Source organism: Cornus florida, unplaced genomic scaffold (genome assembly GCF_030987335.1).
Source record: "Cornus florida cultivar Cherokee Brave unplaced genomic scaffold, ASM3098733v1 CherokeeBrave_3.0.0_Hap2_Chr07, whole genome shotgun sequence".
Classification (NCBI taxonomy): Eukaryota; Viridiplantae; Streptophyta; class Magnoliopsida; order Cornales; family Cornaceae; genus Cornus; species Cornus florida.
In genome coordinates this window covers 84,655,735-84,674,852 of record NW_026775577.1, presented here as the reverse complement: position 1 = coordinate 84,674,852, position 19,118 = coordinate 84,655,735, and the positions used below count along the sequence as shown (strand labels likewise).

At 36.1% G+C, this 19,118-nt stretch overlaps 1 long non-coding RNA gene across 1 annotated transcript; it reads right to left on the bottom strand.

Annotated features, from left to right (window-relative positions):
• Positions 1–10,063: 10,063 nt before the first annotated feature.
• On the bottom strand, positions 10,064–10,793 carry LOC132267700 (uncharacterized). Its single transcript, XR_009469058.1, has 3 exons — positions 10,610–10,793; positions 10,440–10,506; positions 10,064–10,319 (listed from the first exon to the last, which is right to left on the bottom strand). It is a non-coding gene; the product is annotated as an uncharacterized LOC132267700 (long non-coding RNA).
• Positions 10,794–19,118: the final 8,325 nt, after the last annotated feature.

Below are 19,118 nucleotides of genomic sequence, written 5' to 3'. Positions count from 1 at the left end.
TCTAAATTGACAGAGTTTTATTACACTTCAAATATTTCGATCCCCTCTTTCCTTCATTTTTCACCTATTTATATATTGTTTACAATGTTCTAGAAGATCACTCACTAACTTCCTCCATTGGGCTCATCATTGAGGCTTTTGTATCCATGGATCCATTCGTCTTTCAGGCCTTCAGCTTCACTCTTCGGTATTGGGCTTGCCTCATGACAGCTTGATTTGGGCCTGGCCCATTCTTCAATATGTGGGTTAGATCCGGCTCATGCCGCCTTTGGTATCCTCACCTACATTGATGATCATAATCAGGAAGACAAGAGCAAGACTTAAGGCCAATGTGAAAAGCAGTATTAATACTTCAAAGTTCAACCTTGTTTCATTAACACAAGCAGATGTGCAGGCTTACCTTCTCAAGGCACCATTCAGAAACTCCCGCTTAACATCAAAATGGTAACAGGTATGCTCAGCTTCCGTGTATGCATTAGACGAGCTCCCATGCTTGGATAAGTAACTATCACACTAGCAAGGAAAAGGGTCAAATCTGGGAGGTCAAATTGCCATCAAGTCACCATTCAGAATCCACATCTTATTCCAATTAGTGATATAACTTCAGAATAACGGCATAAATACAGATAATGCTTCAGGAAATTAATAGAAAAAAAGATCTATGACTAATCAGAATATGTTATCATTCTGCTTGGTAGCAATGAAATATAAAAACCAATAAGCATCTGTAACGTGGTTTCGAGATAAAAATTTAAAGAAAAATTAATTACATTAACATACCTCGTTCTCATCTGGAAAATCAGTACTCCCCATGAAGAGCATGTGTTCTGCAAGAAATAATAATCAATTAGTGGCGTCTGACAATCAAATTTCATATAAGGTAAAACTCCCCGATTTTGTGTCTTTATACTCGTTGAACTGTCAAAAGATTCTTCTCTTCTTGTTCGTTGAAGGAGAAAAAAATTAAATCTTAAGAAGAAACAAGAATACACAAAATAAAATGTGAATTCGTCATCAAGAGAAGGAAAAAGGAGAGAGAGAGAGAGAGGGCTGAACCCACGAAGCAAACTAAATTAGAACACAGGCAGACAGCTAATTAAATCTCTCTCAAGAATCTTCAAACCACTGTACCCATCTCATCACTGCGATCACCATCCAAGTTTCTATTGAAACTACTTCTAACACAGCCTGACTAACCATTCTGCTCAAATATGGCTGAAATTTTTTTAACTTCAAAAGCTTTTCTCAGCACCATCTCCTTAATAATTTTGGCCATCCCATTGTCCTAACCTTAGGTCAAACGATTTTGATTTTCCTAAAATGAATAACTCAAAAAAGTAGGTTGCAATTCTTTCTTTTCCTGATGAAGTACAATACATAAACTTGAATATTCGCCACAAAAATAAATAAATAAATAATTGAGTAAACCACTTACGCTGACAATTTTTGAGACAGTTAGATGAGCAATATTTTTTTGCATCACACCTATCTTAATGATATCATCCCTAAACACCAGAAACATAAAAAAATAAATAAAAAAAAATAGTAAAAACTTGTTCATTCATATAGCTAACCTATGCAATTGATTATCCTTCATATCTACTGGCAGAAAAGACTTGACAATGCAAGTTAATATGTATTTATATATGTAAGCTATTAACAAATTTAGTGTTGACAAATTTGGAAGTTGCAAAATTGGAATTGGTTCAAAATATGTTATCGCTTAGATCAGCAGTTGCATATGTCATCGCTTACATCAGCAGTTGTATATGTCATCGCTTACATTATCAGTTGCATATGTCATCGCTTACATAAGGCTTTGCTTACATCAGGCTTTGCTTACATCATCAGGGAGATTTGTTGGCTATAAATAGACTTTGTATCTCATAGTTTCATTCATTCGAAAATCATCCAAGAGCATTCAAGTGAGCAAAGAGAGTTTGGAGAAAATAATATTTATTTTCTCAGTTGTGAGCCTTTTGTAACCCTTTGAGTTTTGATATTAGTACATTGATCTTGAGCTCCCGTGGACGTAGGCACATTGCTGAACTACGTAAATCTTTGTCTTCCTTTTGTGTGTATGTTTTTCTCCTATTTATTATTTTGTGAGTGTATTCTTCTTGTGTGTGTGATCACAACCACCATTATTTATTTGTCGGGCTGACGCTTCTACACAACAATTGGTATCAGAGCACCACGGTTCTTTTCAGTGATCATGATCGTTGAAAAAGAAGATGGCAACCGCAAAATTTGATATTGAAAAATTTAATGGGCGCAACAACTTCAGCATGTGGCAATGCGAAGTTATGGATGTTCTGACTCAACAAGATTTAGACACTGCTCTGGGGAAGGAGAAACTAGGAGAAATGAAGGAACAAGATTGGAAAAAGATCAATCGTAAGGCTTGTGGTCAAATTCGGCTTTATCTCAGAAAGGATCAGAAATATCCTTTCATGCATGAAGTTTCAGCAGACAAGCTTTGGACGTAACTGGAGGAGAAGTATATGACAAAGAGCATTGAAAATCGGCTCTATCTGAAGAAGAAGCTCTTCCGGTTTGATTATAAAGAAGGTATGTCTATGTCCAAGCATCTAGATAATTTTAACAAAATTCTTGTTGATTTGCAAAATTTGGATGTTAAAATTGATGATGAAGATAAAACATTATTATTGTTAAACTCTCTGCCTGATTCGTATGAACATTTGACTACCACACTACTGTATGGAAAAGAAAAAATTAAAGATGTTGATGTCTCTAATACCCTCATGAATAATGAGCTTCGCAAGAAGGATAAGGAGGTTAATAGATACTCAACAGCTGAAGCTCTAACAGTACGTGGTAGAACAGATCAGAAAAAGTTTGGTAGCCGTGGAAGATCTCAATCCAGATCAAAAGGAGCATCAACTTTAGGCAAGAAAAATCTTGCCAAAGATGAATGTGCCTTTTGTCATAATAAAGGGCATTGGAAGAAGGATTGTCCTAAATTGAAAAACAAGGATGACAAGAAGATTGCCGCCAACATTGTTAGCAGTGACGATGAAGCTACAGAGTTTGCTTTGACTGTATCAATTGGATCCAATTTTCATGATGCATGGATCTTGGATACGGGTTGTTCCTATCACATGTGTCCTAACCGGGAGTGGTTCTCCAGTTTCCAGGAGCTGGACGGTGGAGCTGTTTTCATGAGCAATGATCATGCCTGTCAAACAAGGGGGATAGAAAAGATCCGTTTGAAGTTGTACAATGGAATAGTCAGAGTTCTCGAAGATGTCCGGTATGTACCAGATTTGAAGAAAAATCTCATCTCACTTGGATCATTGGCAGCAAAAGGTTATGAGATCATGCTGAAAGGCGATGGTCTAAAGGTGACCTATGGAGCTCTAGTTGTGATGAAGGGTATAAAGAAGAGTAACTTGTATTTTCTCCTTGGAAATGCAGTTACAGGCACAGCAGCTGTTGCAAACAATTCAAAGGCAGATGCATCAGATGCTACCAGATTGTGGCATGTAGGCTTGGGATATGCAGGTGAGAAGGCTTTGCAGGGACTAGTGAAGCAGGGTCTATTGAAAGGTGCCAAGACCTACAAGCTTGGATTTTGTGAACATTGTGTTCTGGGCAAGCAGACAAGAGTTAAGTTTGGCACAGCAGTACACCGCACGAAGGGAATACTTGACTATGTTCAAACAGATGTTTGGGGACCTACCAGAGTTGCATCTTTGGGAGGTAAGCATTGGTTTGTCTCATCTGTTGATGACTTCTCTAAACGAGTATGGGTGTACACCATGAAACATAAAGATGAAGTCTTAAAAGTGTTCTTGAAATGAAAGAAGATGATGGAGACCCAGACTGACAGAAAAATCAAAAGACTCAGATCCGATAATGGCGGTGAATACACATCGGACCCATTCTTGCAAGTATGCCAGGACGAGGGTATTGTTCGACACTTTACAGTCAGAGACACGCCACAACAGAATGGGGTGGCAGAACGGATGAATCGAACCTCGTTAGAAAATGTTAGATGTATATTGTCTAATGCTGGATTGGGCAAAGCATTTTGGGCTGAGGCTGTGACATACGCATGCCATCTCATCAACAAGTTGCTTGCAGCTGCGAATGAGGGCAAAACGCCCATGGAGGTATGGTCTCGGAAACCTGCTACCGATTATGATTTTCTGCGAATTTTTTGTTGTACTGCCTACTTTCATGTTAAAGAGAGTAAGTTGGATCCTAGAGCCAAGAAAGCTATATTCTTAGGCTACAGTGAAGGCGTAAAAGGGAATAGACTTTGGTGCCCTGAGTTTAAGAAAATCATTAATAGCAGGGATGTTACATTCGATGAGTCTTCTATGCTGAAAAGTTCTACTACAGAGAACATGACCAAAGAAGTTTCGCAATAGGTGGAGCTTGAGGCTCCAATTGTTCCAGCTAGACCTGTCAGTAACTCAGATGATGAGGAAACAGGTACAGATAAGAGGCTCCTACCCAAGAGTCTCCACAGCAACCATATTCTATTGCAATTGATAGATCAAAAAGAGAAATAAAGAAACCTGCACGGTTTACTGATATGGTGGCATACGCACTACCCATAGTTGATTATGACATCCCATCTACCTGTGTAGAAGCTATCAGAAGTTCAGAAAGTGTAGATTGGAAAAAAGCAATGGATGAGGAGATGCAGTCTCTTCATATAAATCAGACTTGGAAGTTGGTCCAGCTTCCAAAGGAGAATATGGCGATTGGGTGCAAGTGGGTATACACCAAGAAGGAAGGTTCTTCAAGGCAAGACAGTGTGAGATTTAAGGCTAGATCGGTGGCGAAAGGCTACGCGCAAAGGGAAGGGATTGATTATAATGAGGTATTTTCACCTGTTGTAAAGCACTCTTCTATTCGAATTTTACTAGCTTTGGTTGCACAGTTTGACCTCGAGTTAGCTCAACTTGACATCAAAACTGCCTTCTTACACGGTGATTTGGAGGAGGAGATCTATATATCTCAACCAGACGGATTCAAGGTTGCTGGTAAGGAAAATTGGGTTTGTAAACTGAAGAAATCATTGTATGGGTTGAAACAAAGTCCAAGGCAGTGGTACAAACGATTTGATCAGTTCATGAAAGGGTAACAGTACACAAGAAGCCATTTTGATCACTGTGTGTATTTTCGTAAACTTCGTGATGGATCATTTATATATTTGCTCTTATATGTTGATGATATGTTAATTGCATCTAAGAGCAAAGTTGAAATTGATAAGTTAAAGATTCAGTTAAGTACTGAGTTCGAAATAAAGGATCTTGGTGAAGCTAAGAAGATACTTGGGATGGAGATTAGAAGAGATAGAATGAAGGGCACTGTTTGTTTGTCTCAGAAGCAATATTTGAAGAAGGTGCTACATCAGTTTGGTATGGACTCGAATATTAAACCTATAAGTACCCCTTTGGCCCCTCATTTTAAGATTTGTGCTTCATTATCTCCACGCACAGATGAAGAGCGTGCGCAAATGGTTCATGTTCCGTATGCGAGCGCAGTTGGAAGTTTAATGTATGCAATGGTGTGTACGAGACCCGACATTTCACAGGCCGTTAGTATGGTGAGCAGGTATATGCATGACCCAGATAAAGGTCATTGGCAGGCAGTGAAATGGATTAACCGGTACATCCATGGTACTGTAGATGTTGGTTTAAAATTTGAGCGGGATGATAGACTTGGTCAGTATTTGGTTGGATATGTGGATTTGGATTATACTGGTGATTTGGATAAACGTCGGTCAACTACAGGTTATGTGTTCACACTTGCTAAAGGACCGGTGAGTTGGAGGTCAATATTACAACCTACAGTTGCTTTGTTTACAACAGAGGCAGAGTACATAGCAGTGACAGAGGCCATTAAGGCAGCCGTATGGCTACATGGGTTGATTGAGGACTTGGGGATTATTCAGGAGCATGTTGATGTCTACTGTGACAGTCAAAGTGCTATCTATTTGGCAAAGAACCAGGTTCATCATTCACGTACAAAACACATCGATGTCCGTTTCCATTTTGTTCGTGAAATTTTGGACGAAGGCAATATTCTTCTTCAGAAAATTGGGACTGCAGATAATGCCGCAGATATGCTGACGAAGGTTGTAATGAAGGTTAAGTTTGAGCATTGCTTAGACTTGATTAACATCCTGCGAGTATGAGCGCCTTTGGGCGCAATTGAAGGTAGTTCAAGATCATATTTGAAAAGGTGTACAGAATTTTTCGCTAAGGTGGAGATTGTTAACAAATTTAGTGTTAACAAATTTGGAAGTTGCAAAATTGGAATTGGCTCAAAATATGTCATCGCTTACATCAGCAGTTGAATATGTCATCACTTACATCATCAGTTACATATGTCATCGCTTACATCAGGCTTTACTTACATCGTTGTTTACATCATCAAGGAGATTTGTTGGCTATAAATAGACCTTGTATCTCATAGTTTCATTCATTCGAAAATCATCCAAGAGCATTCAAGTGAGCAAAGAGAGTTTGGAGAAAATAATATTTATTTTCTCAGTTGTGAACCTTTTGTAACCCTTTGGGTTTTAATATTAGTACATTGATCTTGAGCTCCCGTGGACGTAGGCACATTACCGAACCACGTAAATTTTTGTCTTCCTTTTGTGTGTGTGTTTTTTTTCCTGTTTATTATTTTGTGAGTGTATTCTTCTTGTGTGTGAGATCATAACCATCATTATTTATTTGTCGGGCCCACGCTTCCACACAACATAAACTGTTTACTATTTGTATATAGAATACAGTTGAAGGATCAAACCTAGAAAATTGGCTAGACCCTGTGCCTCCAAAGGATCAGAGAAGCTTCCCATTCCAACACACAATGCTGCGGCTGCCCGGAAAAGAAAATGATCAATAGAAAGAATAGACATGCAACAGAATAAACCTACCAAAATAACAACGCAAAACATATTGAAAGTGCCATTTTGGACACATCACAACAACAATAACTTAAACTTCAATCCCAATTGCAATTGCAAAATAATTTCAAAGTTTCTATACTTGTAGATACTACAAGAAATTTTTTTTTTTTTTTTTGATAAGTAGATACTTTAAGAATTTTTACAAAAACAATAACATAAACTTCAATCCCAATTGCAACTGCAAAACAATTTCAAATTTTCTACAACAATCTTGGAATTCAAACGCTGAAAGAAAGAAACCTGTTTAGTCTGAGAAGCGCCTTCCTTTCCCTTTTCTTTCATTGCATCGTCTTCTTCATCCTTTTCATCATCGTCCTCTTGATCTTCCTCACTTCCTTCGTCTTCTTCTCCGTCTTCTTCGTCGTCGTCGTCGTCGTCTTCTTCTTCTTCACTGTGTTCAGCGGCTTTCGAAGATTCGGAGGCCCATCAGGGTAAATTTCAGGATCGTGAACGAGTAAAGCACAGAGACCATTCTGCAATTGAATATATCTGTATAATCGCCTATCGGTCGGTGACTTTAGGACGATATCGTCCGACGAGAAAGTGCAACCACCGACCGCCATTGGTAAACAGTACCCGGTGAAAAGAGAGAAAATTGGAGTTCTACTCTAAGCGCGCTCTCTCTACCCTAGCACTAAAGACTTTGAACTGAAAATGTAAAACCCTGCGGACCAAAACAACCGTCTCTGCTCACATTCATTACAATCCGGTATAACAACCAATAAAAATTGGCCACGTCACGTGATCTTTTCCCGGTCACGTGACTATTGCGCAGATTTCTAATTTTATGACGTGGCAAATATGTATTGGATTTTTTTTATGGGTGGCAATTTCTTAACGTGGCGGACTAGGCTTGTCCAGTAGATAACCTGTTCCCTTTTCAAATTGCATCCGGTACAACCGCTAATAAAATTTTGCCATGTTATTGAATATCAAGTGGTGTGAACGCGATCTCGCGTGATAATTGACGTGGCAAATATCTATTGGATTTCCAAATGACTGCAATGTTTTAACGTCGCGGCCTAGACTCCTTCGAACGGATAAGAAGATCACGGGGATAAGTATGTCATTACAAATTGAAAATTGATCGATTAATGATAAAAGACACCATAATTATTTTGCCTTCTACATTTAAAAAAAAAAAAAAAAAAAAAAAAAAAAAAACCCAAAAAAATTAAAAACACAACAATTGATTAATCCATTCATAAAATATCAATTTGGCAGTATTTGGGTTGCTGAAAATAAGGGAAAGAAGAAGAAACAATATTTTTGAAAAGTGTATATACTGAAATTGTGTATAAAACAAATACACATTTTTACCTACCTTAGTAACTATGGTTCATTAACAAAAATGGAGAAAATGAGCAACTATTGGATGGGAGAGGATCCTGATCTCCAATAATATATATATATATATATATATATATATATATATATATATATACACACACACACAACTTCCGTATACAACATATCTATTAATATTTAATAAATTGACTTTCACTTCATCATGGGTCCAGTTGGTTGAAATTTGAACTTCTCAAAAGAGAATGAAAATCCTAAAAAATAATAAGAACCAAAAAAAGGACCCAAAATCTGCTTCCTGATTCTATTTGGAAATAAATCAAAATCTGAAATGAAGGCTACGATATTTAGGAAATAATATTTAAAGCTTTTATATATATGTGAAATACAACTTAAAGAGGGATGGTGAAAAATTATTTACCTAATATTTTTAATTGATATGGCACTTTCCCAGCCACTTATTCCAAAAAAGAAGAAATGGGCAACTGTTGGACGGGAGGTGATTTTGCACAGACAATACTTAGATCCTTACTGATGATCTACAACATACTCACTACTGATGTGAACTAATAATAAATGCACACATCCTATTTTAATTACCAAATTATATATGATAATCAAATCACTATTTCTCATTTGGTAAGTGAATATCTATCCACCATCTTTGATTTGGTAATTAAATATTACATGTCAATTTATTATTGGTCCACATCAGCCGATGTGTGTTGTAAATCCTTACTAGTGATGACTAGGTATTGTTGCACCATATTGCCAATAGAAATTTGGTAAATCATCACATGATTTCCATACTTATTCAAAGGTCCGTTTCACCTTTCTTTAGAAGATTAAGTTATCAGTCATGGAAAGGAATATACAATACAATGACAATTACAAAGTATGATATTCACTAATTCATTGTTCTATCTTTTTCTCTTTTTTTTTTGAGAGAGAAGGATCCAGACTAATTTTTGGCCGTTTTTGTTAGATTGAGTATATAGGTTTGTTGCAATTTCCTAGTAATTCATTCAATTTCTTTTGAATCTTTGAAATTCATTGATCTTTTTTTTAGGCTGTTTTGAGCATCAATGGAGGTCCAAAGGTTGTTGGAGGTTATGGTCATCAATGGAGGTTTGAGGTGAGGTAGGGGATGAATTTTTTTTTTTTTTTTGAAAAGGAACAAAAATGGAACAAAAGAAGAGAGAGAAGGGTCGCGGCAACTGTGGGTCGCCGGACCTCCATGCTCGAAAGCTCTATGTTTAGTGCCGCACCAGAGCCAGCGCTCATGTTAAAATATTATTTTGAAAAAAAAAAAGTTAAAATAATATTGTCCTTTATGGTCATTTCACAAAATAATTCTTTAAAAAATAATATGTAGAAGGGTATTTTGGACTGAACCTATTTGCACAAATTAAAACTTTAGGAGTATTTTCTCCACGTGTGGGGTATAAGACGCACTGTAAGCATACCATAGGAGCGTTTTCTGCACTTTGCCCTAAATACTATAAAGAACTCAATGACCCTTCTAATGAGGGAGCTCTAGCGAGAGCATTGCTCTAATTATTGCATTATTTTTTTCCCCCAAAGTAGTATGTTAAATTAAAAGAGAGTTCATCAGAAGAGTCATGAGGTGGGAGATCGTTAGGTTGTACACATAAAGAGGAGACAAAATACAAAGTTCTGAACTGGTCAAGACATTGAGACCTATTCAACTTGTTCATACCTAATGAGTTGCGGGATAAAGAAGAGAGATTGCAAAACAAACCTATAGACAAAAATATACAAAACATATAAAAAGCTGCAGACCATAAATAAAAAACGCAAACCGTGATTAGAAGAGTCAATACCCAGTCATGTTTCTCCATTTCTCTTTCAAATCAACCTGAACAAAATAACTTCTCATATTATTATCCGGGAAATGCAAATTTTTTACCTCAATCCGCTCTTCAAATATGTCAACATAGGAATTTAGCATAATAGACAAAAAGATACAAAACGCTAGAGACTATGATTAGAGGAGTCAATAACGAGTCATGTTCCTCCACTTGTCTTTCAAATCAAGCTGAACAAAATAACCTCTCGTATTAGTACAATAAAAAGCAAATGTTGAATCAAATACAGGGATTTCAATACCAAAAAAAAAAAAAACAAACACAAATGTTAGAAACAGGGAATTCTATACCGCTGTCCTCTCTTCAAATTCGTCAGGATAGGATTTTAAGATGATCGCCCAGTTTCCTACACCATACCTTCAAAAACAACATATACTCAAATGAGTGTCAAAATTAACATACTCAAAAAAAATAAAAATAAAAACATTACTAGAATTTTTTACAAAAGTAAGTCACATACTTCGCCACACCAGTCCTCAATGTGTCTTCTTCTACTAGACTCCATTTCTTAGCTTTTCTCCTCTTCGATAATTTTGGCATTTCATACTTCTTCAAAGGAGAAACAATCCTTCTGTTTGGGCTGGGTAAGTGAACTCTATTCTGACCATCAGGTGACCCTTCAGATAAATTGTCAATAGAATCATCCCACTGCAAAAATAAATAAATTGTGTGCTAATATATATTTATTTCCGATATTATATAAATTAACACAACTGCAACCTTTTAAAGGAGATAATATGCCCAGCAATCGCTACCTCCTTGAAATTAAAGCTGATCCAACAAAATTCCCAGCCATGAAAGTGCAACACAACTATTTTCTATTTCTATTTCTATTTTTATTTTTTGTGCATGTACGTCTGTGTCACAGGTTTAGTTCAAGCAGTTATTGTTGATTTTTTACCCAAGGGAAAATTCACCGGATTATCTTTTCATCCATAGATGTATGCAACATATTTCAATATAACTTCCTAAAAGTACTAGAAAATCGGAAACCATATCAGATTAGATGTCAAGTGTCACCATGGGTACTTTAATTACCCTTTTGTACGCTTTGTCCGCCATCAGGATGTTGTTCACACTTCATATTTTGGCAAGTTATATCTACTTATTACCTTTCGGAGAAAAAAAAATTCTACCTACTTATTACTAAAATCTTGAAATACACAATTTCAAAATCATTGTTGCACAAATGGCCATGAGAAACATATAGCAGGCCTAATATTGGAGACAATCTACCAAATAAACCATAAACATCAGATAGAAAGGATCTTATCCACCAATATCAGCCTGTCCCTAATGACGTTGTCTTTGATTAATAGCTACTACGGAGTACTACCTTTATATGTGGATACGTTAGTGTGTTGAGTCAAGTGAGTCCATACTAAATCTATGCTGGTTGTCGGCTATTGTGACAGAGACATCTTGAAATTGAGTAAAGCTCATAACGAAGGTATCGAGAAATTGTGACATGGAGTTCTTAGCTATTATGTTGCTTTGAATGGATGATAATGCAATAAGTAATGCTTAATGATTGAAAACACTGTCTTTGTTGCTTTCGATAAAGAAACATGCTAGTTACCATAATGAATTCCCAAAATTTCCCCACGGTGGTACTGATATTGGTAAGACGATATCGGTGTGACAATAATCAGGAAATAACTGTGTAAAAATGAGAAGTAGGGTTACAGCATATGAGTAGACTAGATTCCATAACAAATTGAAGACTATATTCCAAAACAAAGGAAATTTCTCTCTCTCTCTCATACATCCACTTACCATTAGACTTGAAACAAATTTAGAAGAAAAAGAGCAAAAACAGGAAAACATTACCTCATTAGTGCAGGCAGTACCATTTATAGTGCGCACTATGATGATATTCCGTGCGGGCTAATGCCTGGAATAACCATTTAGTTCTTGGCTTTATCCAAGATTTGATGTCCAAGTATTCTATTAATTGATTTCGCATTCATTTTCTAAGTTGACAACTAATGCTTAATTGTGACTTGTAATTTTGGTTATTGGCGAATTAATGTTGTTAAGTACATTGATATTGTTATTGTTTTGTGATGAAATCATTGCATTAGTTTAGGATGATTCCTTAGAACACCTTGAACATATACGTTAAGTGGAATGCTCCATTGTATTCGTCTATATTGATCTTGTAATAATATTGAAACTTTAAGATATACGCATATGCTTCTTCCTATAAGTAACTTGATTACTCACCTTAGTGGTTGAAAACACTGTCTTTGTTACTTTCGATAAAGAAACATGCTAGTTACCATAATGAATTCCCAAAATTTCCCCACGGTGGTACTGATATTGGTAAGACGATATCGGTGTGACAATAATCAGGAAATAACTGTGTAAAAATGAGAAGTAGGGTTACAGCATATGAGTAGACTAGATTCCATAACAAATTGAAGACTATATTCCAAAACAAAGGAAATTTCTCTCTCTCTCTCATACATCCACTTACCATTAGACTTGAAACAAATTTAGAAGAAAAAGAGCAAAAACAGGAAAACATTACCTCATTAGTGCAGGCAGTACCATTCCGTGCCATTAAGCTTGGGCCTAGGCACCTCATTCTGATGGCTGCAACACTGATTCCCAGTGTTACCTTCATTGGCCTCAACAACTTCATCACTCTTATCAACAGAGGTATTCACAGCATGTACATCAAACTTATTCTGATTTTCTGCCATAGGCTCGTGGTTCATCTTTCCTCTTTGCATTATTATAGCTTCAGCAAGCTTTAATGCATCAGGAAGAGGGTCTTTCACCATAGCCTTGTAGCTGCAAAGAACTGGATCTGAGCTCTTCTTGTATCTTATTAACCATAATGGTAGGGGGGCAATCATATTTGTTGTATGTCGTCCCTGAGTCTGATTCCACATTATCAGTAATATGAACTCCTCTAGCTGTTTTCGAGATTGGCCCTCTAGAGCATCGACCAGTGGCATTCTTGCGTTTATGAAGCGTGTTACCCTTTTGCATTTCTGAAAGTGAACAAGAACCCTCAATTCAGAAATATATATGCAAAACTCATAAATTCTAGAAAGAAGCCTGGTAAAATAAAACTCTACCAACAAAATAATCAGAGGAGCACAACTACTGTGGCCACAATTGTGTTATGTAAAGACGTACAATTAACCATTATATGCCAGAAAATTGATTGCTTTGACATCATAACAGACTGACACGAGCATAAAACAGAAAAGCATGAACCTTCAAAGAACATGGCATTTTACTTTACTTCCTTGCAATATATAATGATCAATGAAAGAGTAAAACCCACAGGAAACCAAATAATAAGAAAGAGAAAGAGTCAGGGGCGGAGGGAGGGGTAGGCCAGCGGGGGCCATGGTCCCCCAAAATTTTTATTGACTTTTATTAGTATTACCTAAATTGAAAAATAGTATAGATAAATGCATATTTGGCCCTCCATAATATTTTCTAACTATAATTGGTTTCTAACTTTCTATTAAAAATACACTTTTTTTTCTTTTCTTAAACCTTTCACTATTATATTATACTAAGCCCAATTGCAATAATAGATAATATATTCACTTTACTTTAGGGTTAAAATTTTGGCTTCACCGTCTTACTGTTTTTGTTTTTTTTTATTTTTTTTTTATTTTTTTATTTTTTTTATTTTTATTTTTATTTTTTTTGGTGATTGTTACGTATGTTTGATAAAATAAAAAAAGCTTCTTTAAATAACTACTCCCTTCGTCCCAAAATAGTTGGGCGTGAGTCACAGTTCTCAAAGCGCCCAACTATTTTGGGACGAAGGGAGTAATTGATTGATTAATTTCAGGTTAATTGGGTATATGATGGTCAAGCAACCAATCAATAATATATGAATTTTTGTCTCAAAGATAATTATTTAGTTTTTTGTAGTAGTTATTTGGTCTTTTTGGTTAATTTTTGTACATAATATATCCAACAGATAATTGAAGTTCAAGAGATTCTTAAACATATAAATGACTATAACGAATTCAACCTAGGCCATAACACAGCCATACATAATGTTATGTGTGACTCAAATGAATTATTTATCAATAATCTTACAAGTTGATGGTGTAAAATGCAAACCCCTAAAACAGTAACAATTTTGAATAAATAAGTTATATAAATGAGATCAGCTTTCTCACCTGCATCTGTCAAACCTGTCACTCTCTCCCAAACTTTGTTCATGCCCAGCACCTTCAGTGTTAACCCATTGTTTGGGCAACCAGTTCAAGAAATGGAGGACCCATGCTTTCCCAGACTTCTGCGACATAAACTCGAACAGCCTCCACAGCATCGTTCCCTTCCTTCCTCTTTCGCAGATTTTCTTGAACACTAGCATCCCAAATTGCAGCCTCAAGCTTATCCCTCCAATTCCGAAGTTCATCCGACACAAACCCTATATTCTCCCATTTCTCTATCTCCCCGAACCTATCCCTCCAGATTCTCTTGACTGCATGAAAAGAGTCCCACTCTTCGTCCTTGTTCCCATCCACGGAACTCCTAACATAAAAATGCATTGTGTAAGAATCCATAATTTCCCCTTTTTCTTTAGGGTGCGTTTGGATAAGTAGGAGAGAAAAGAAAAGAAATGATAGTAATAATTTCTATTTATGTTTGGATAGATAGAAAAGAAAGTATAGTATTCTTGTTTGGATATGATAGAGAGTAGAAAAGAAGAGAAATGATAACAATGAAATTACTATCATATCCTTTAAAATAGATGGGATATGAGTGGAATAATAATTTCTTCCTTTTAATTGTTAAGGGTAGTTTCGAAATTATTAAAATACTACTTAAACACCATCCTTTCTCTTCCTATCTTCTCATTTTTAGAGAGATATAAAAGGAAAGATAGGGAGGCTATCACTCCCTATTCTTTCTTTTCTCTTATTTTAACCTACCCAAACACAATTTACACTATCCTTTCTTTTCTTTTCTCTCACTATCCCTCCAAATCACTCAATCCAAACATACCCTTATTTCAGTAAAGTAAAAAAGCAAGTAAATGAAAAAGGAAGAAAGTATAATAAGAAGAAAAATGATAGGAAAACCGAAAATTTTCATCGAAAGAACTACCGAACATGAGGTGGATCAAATTATGTAAACTGTTCTCTCTAAACCTGACGTTACGTTCTCTCTCTTCGTTGAAAATCCGTGAACCAAAGAATTCAAAATTTGTGTTTATATACATTAAAAACTGAAGAGTTACTAATCGATCAGGATAGAAATATAGCTTAACCGATCCATGGACCCGTCCATACAAGATTGAAACCCTAATTATTGTGTTGGGAAGTTCTTCCAATCATACTTGCATTCAATTTGATTGATCTTGGATTATCGTTGTTATACTAACCCTGTAAATTGAATTAGAAATAGCACTTTGATTTTATATAATATAAAAATGGAAAAAGGGCCTGGCTAGGTACTGACCAGGCCAGGTCGAGAAACCTCGTCGTGCAGTCCACCACCACCACGCAGTATGCAGCTTTCATGGCCTCTGAAGCCATAATTCCTTCTTCGTAGTCTAGCTATTCGATGAGTTCGAGCAATTCGAGAACTTTTTCTGAGACCGAAACTTTTTTGATCTCCGACTCGATCCTTCGCACAAGGATTGTCTTCTTCAAACTCAGATGGTCATTGAACAGAGGAAGGGCTCCAACAAGAGTATTCAGTAAGCAATCGTCGATGGACTGCCGAAAGAGGAATTCGAGAACCCAACGAGCGATATCGATGTCCATTGTCGATTCAGCGGCTGAAGCTTACGAACTGGAGCTTGCAAACGGCGGCTAATTAAAATTATAACATCAAATAATAATAAATATCGTGACCCTGGATTTTTCAACCTGGTGTCCCGTGATGAACTGAAGATTGACCCAATAACGGATCTAGATGCGGAAGCAAAAGAACAAGACAATGGTCTCTCAAGGCATAACACACCTTTAAAAACCCTAAGATGACCTTCCATGAGGTCACGGAACCCAAAGGAATGACCGAAAGCGAAAGCTAGAATGAAAAGGTCACTTGGTACCCTATGGCACCAATGACAACCAAATGAGCAAGATCTAGTTCAAACTAGACCACGTACACCATCAAATGGCTTGAACAAGATTAACAAGGTCAAGTGGGAACGAACGAAACAAGGTTAACCTGTCTAGGCAACAGCCAAACAAAACCCACAAGTCAGATCCATTTCGGTCAGCCGAAATGGAGCTTCGGTCGGCCAAAGTGAGCCAAGAAAAGAGATGAAATGAGCCCTCATTTCGGTCAACCGAAATGACAAACCGGTCGATGAGCCCTTATTTTGGTCAACCGAAATGACAAACCGGTCAACCGGTTTGTGGTTCGAACTGAAATTGGCCACTGGAATTGGACTTTTTACTATGCAAGTGAAATAAACAAAGAATCGGTCGACCGAAACAAGCCATCGGTCAATCGAAATAGGTCGAAAATGTGAAAATTAGGCCTGTTATGCACCAATTGATGAAAGAATTCCTAAGTCTCATTGGAAATCCCCATGGCATGATCAAACTTACTTATATGCTAATGTGTGAAGATGTGAACATGCACGCAAGTGTAATATGATATTTTAGACTTGCTACAATGGTCCATGGCCTTATTACATTTCATTTACAAAATTTGACATGTTAAACCTCCAAAGTTGATAAAATTACATTTTTATACAAAATATGGTACCAAATGAGTACAAGTGCAATTACAAACATGTTTGGCCCTTGACCTCATGTTATACACATCAATTACCTTACAAAAAGTGTATTTAGGTACATATTACATGTTTAAAACAAAAATACAAGTTTTGTCATACAAGCTACAAATATGGTTTCATGTCAACATTTTGATGGAAATGGTACTTCAAGTCCACGAAACTTCCATGGCATAGTGTGCATCCCAAATCAAGGTCCCTGTACCTGAAAAATGTCCCCACTACGTGGGTGAGTAACATAAAGCTACTCATAGGAGATGAGCATGCATCGACCTAGCATTTTACAATTATATCACCTTAAGGTGAAACTTGTTAAAGGGACTTATGCCACCTAACGTCTATGTCAAAATGAGACTCAGGGAGTGTCCTAAGCTACTCATGCAATTAAATTGAACAACGGCATACAAGTATACATGCTCAAATACACTAAACCATAATAAAACATGATACATGACATACAAGCATATATGTTCAAGTACTCTAAATTATGTTAAACAAGAAAAGCAATATCCAACAAACCTACACAAGTATTCGATATACATATAGAGTACTCATAAATCAAGTATACAAACATGAGTATACTAAGCTAAAAAATTACGCACAAGACAAGTATACATGGCACAAGTATACTAAAATGAAATCCGAATACATAAAACAAGCATAAGTATACTAAATAGAGTTTAGACACTCCAACAAGGATATAAGTTCAAGTATACTAAATGAGGTCTAAATACACAAAACAAGTATACAGTTTTAAGTATACTAATTATGATCTAAATACACAAAACAAGTATACAGTTTCAAGTATACTAAGCAGGATTCAAATACCCAAGTAAGCATCAATTCTCAAGCTACAAGTAATCCATGATTAACAACTTGAAATTAAATGCGAAAACAAATAGTGGAAAGGCTAGGATCCTTGGCTGCAGACCAATCGAGTTATTCCGGGTTACTAGCCCGCAAGGTACTACCTAGTGCGCACGTGTATAAGTTATTCCGGGTAATTACGACCCACAAGGTACTACCTACTACGCACTTCATATGACTTAGGAGACTCACGAATCCGTAACAGGGCCAAACCCTAGCCATCACATGAACATGATCCTTACAAGCCTCCAAAAATAATAAGTTCAAAACTTATACAAAATCAATAAGTTAAATCAAACTTATATATTTCAATAATGTCTAGGAATCAATTTACATGCACAAGGTTGAATCTACACAAACCATATCCTAGAATTGAAGTCTAAATAACATATGACGTGTCAAGTCTCCATTATGCAATTTATACACAAAGCAGGAATATTTTACAACAATTGAACCACATTACCATCCTAAGCCACAAGTACTAAATAAACTACAATTTAGTAACAATCTCTCAAGGTAAGCAATTGTAATATTCTAACAAGTTATATACCTACACAAGATATATTTAAACGAGCTATTCAAGACAATGATATCACTTATCATGCTAAGTCAAATTACCATCTTTAGAGGCTACAAGTACTAATTCTACAACAAGTTAGTAGCATGCTCACAAGGTAATTAAATGGACTACATTTCAAGGAATTATCAAACTATTACATCCAATATCGATTTATGTGACTAACACACTTAAAACAAAATTAATTAAGCTAATTAATTAATTTTTCTCTAGATTTTCAAATATATCCAAATATCCTTAATTTAACATATGTTAAAGAACTCACCAAGACCTACTTTAATATCACATTACAAGTTGATTTCATACTTGATACAACTATATGAATTAATCTTTTATAAAAGATAAATATTAAATAAGTTTTGCAATTCTTATTTAAATGCCCCAAATTTAATATATGTTACACAACTTACCAAGGCCTAATTTACTAGCATGCCACAATTTAATTCTGAACTATATACCATCATTAGAATTAAATCCTAAACAAAGAAATTAAATAAATTAAATTCTAAAAACTTGAACAAGGCATACTCACAAGTTGTATATGCTTATAAAACAATCAATACAACAATATTATAAACCTAAGACATCACCTACCTCAATTTGAGATGAAAATCTCAAAAGCCCACCGAAAAAAAAGTGCTCTGAATCCGATGAAACTCTTAGGTTTTGTCGGGGACAACACGATCTACATGAACCCCAAGAAGCCCCATCAAAATCACAACTTGACTTCAAACCCAAACTCAAGAAATGGTCAAAAATGAATTCTAATAAGGGGGAAAGGTAGAA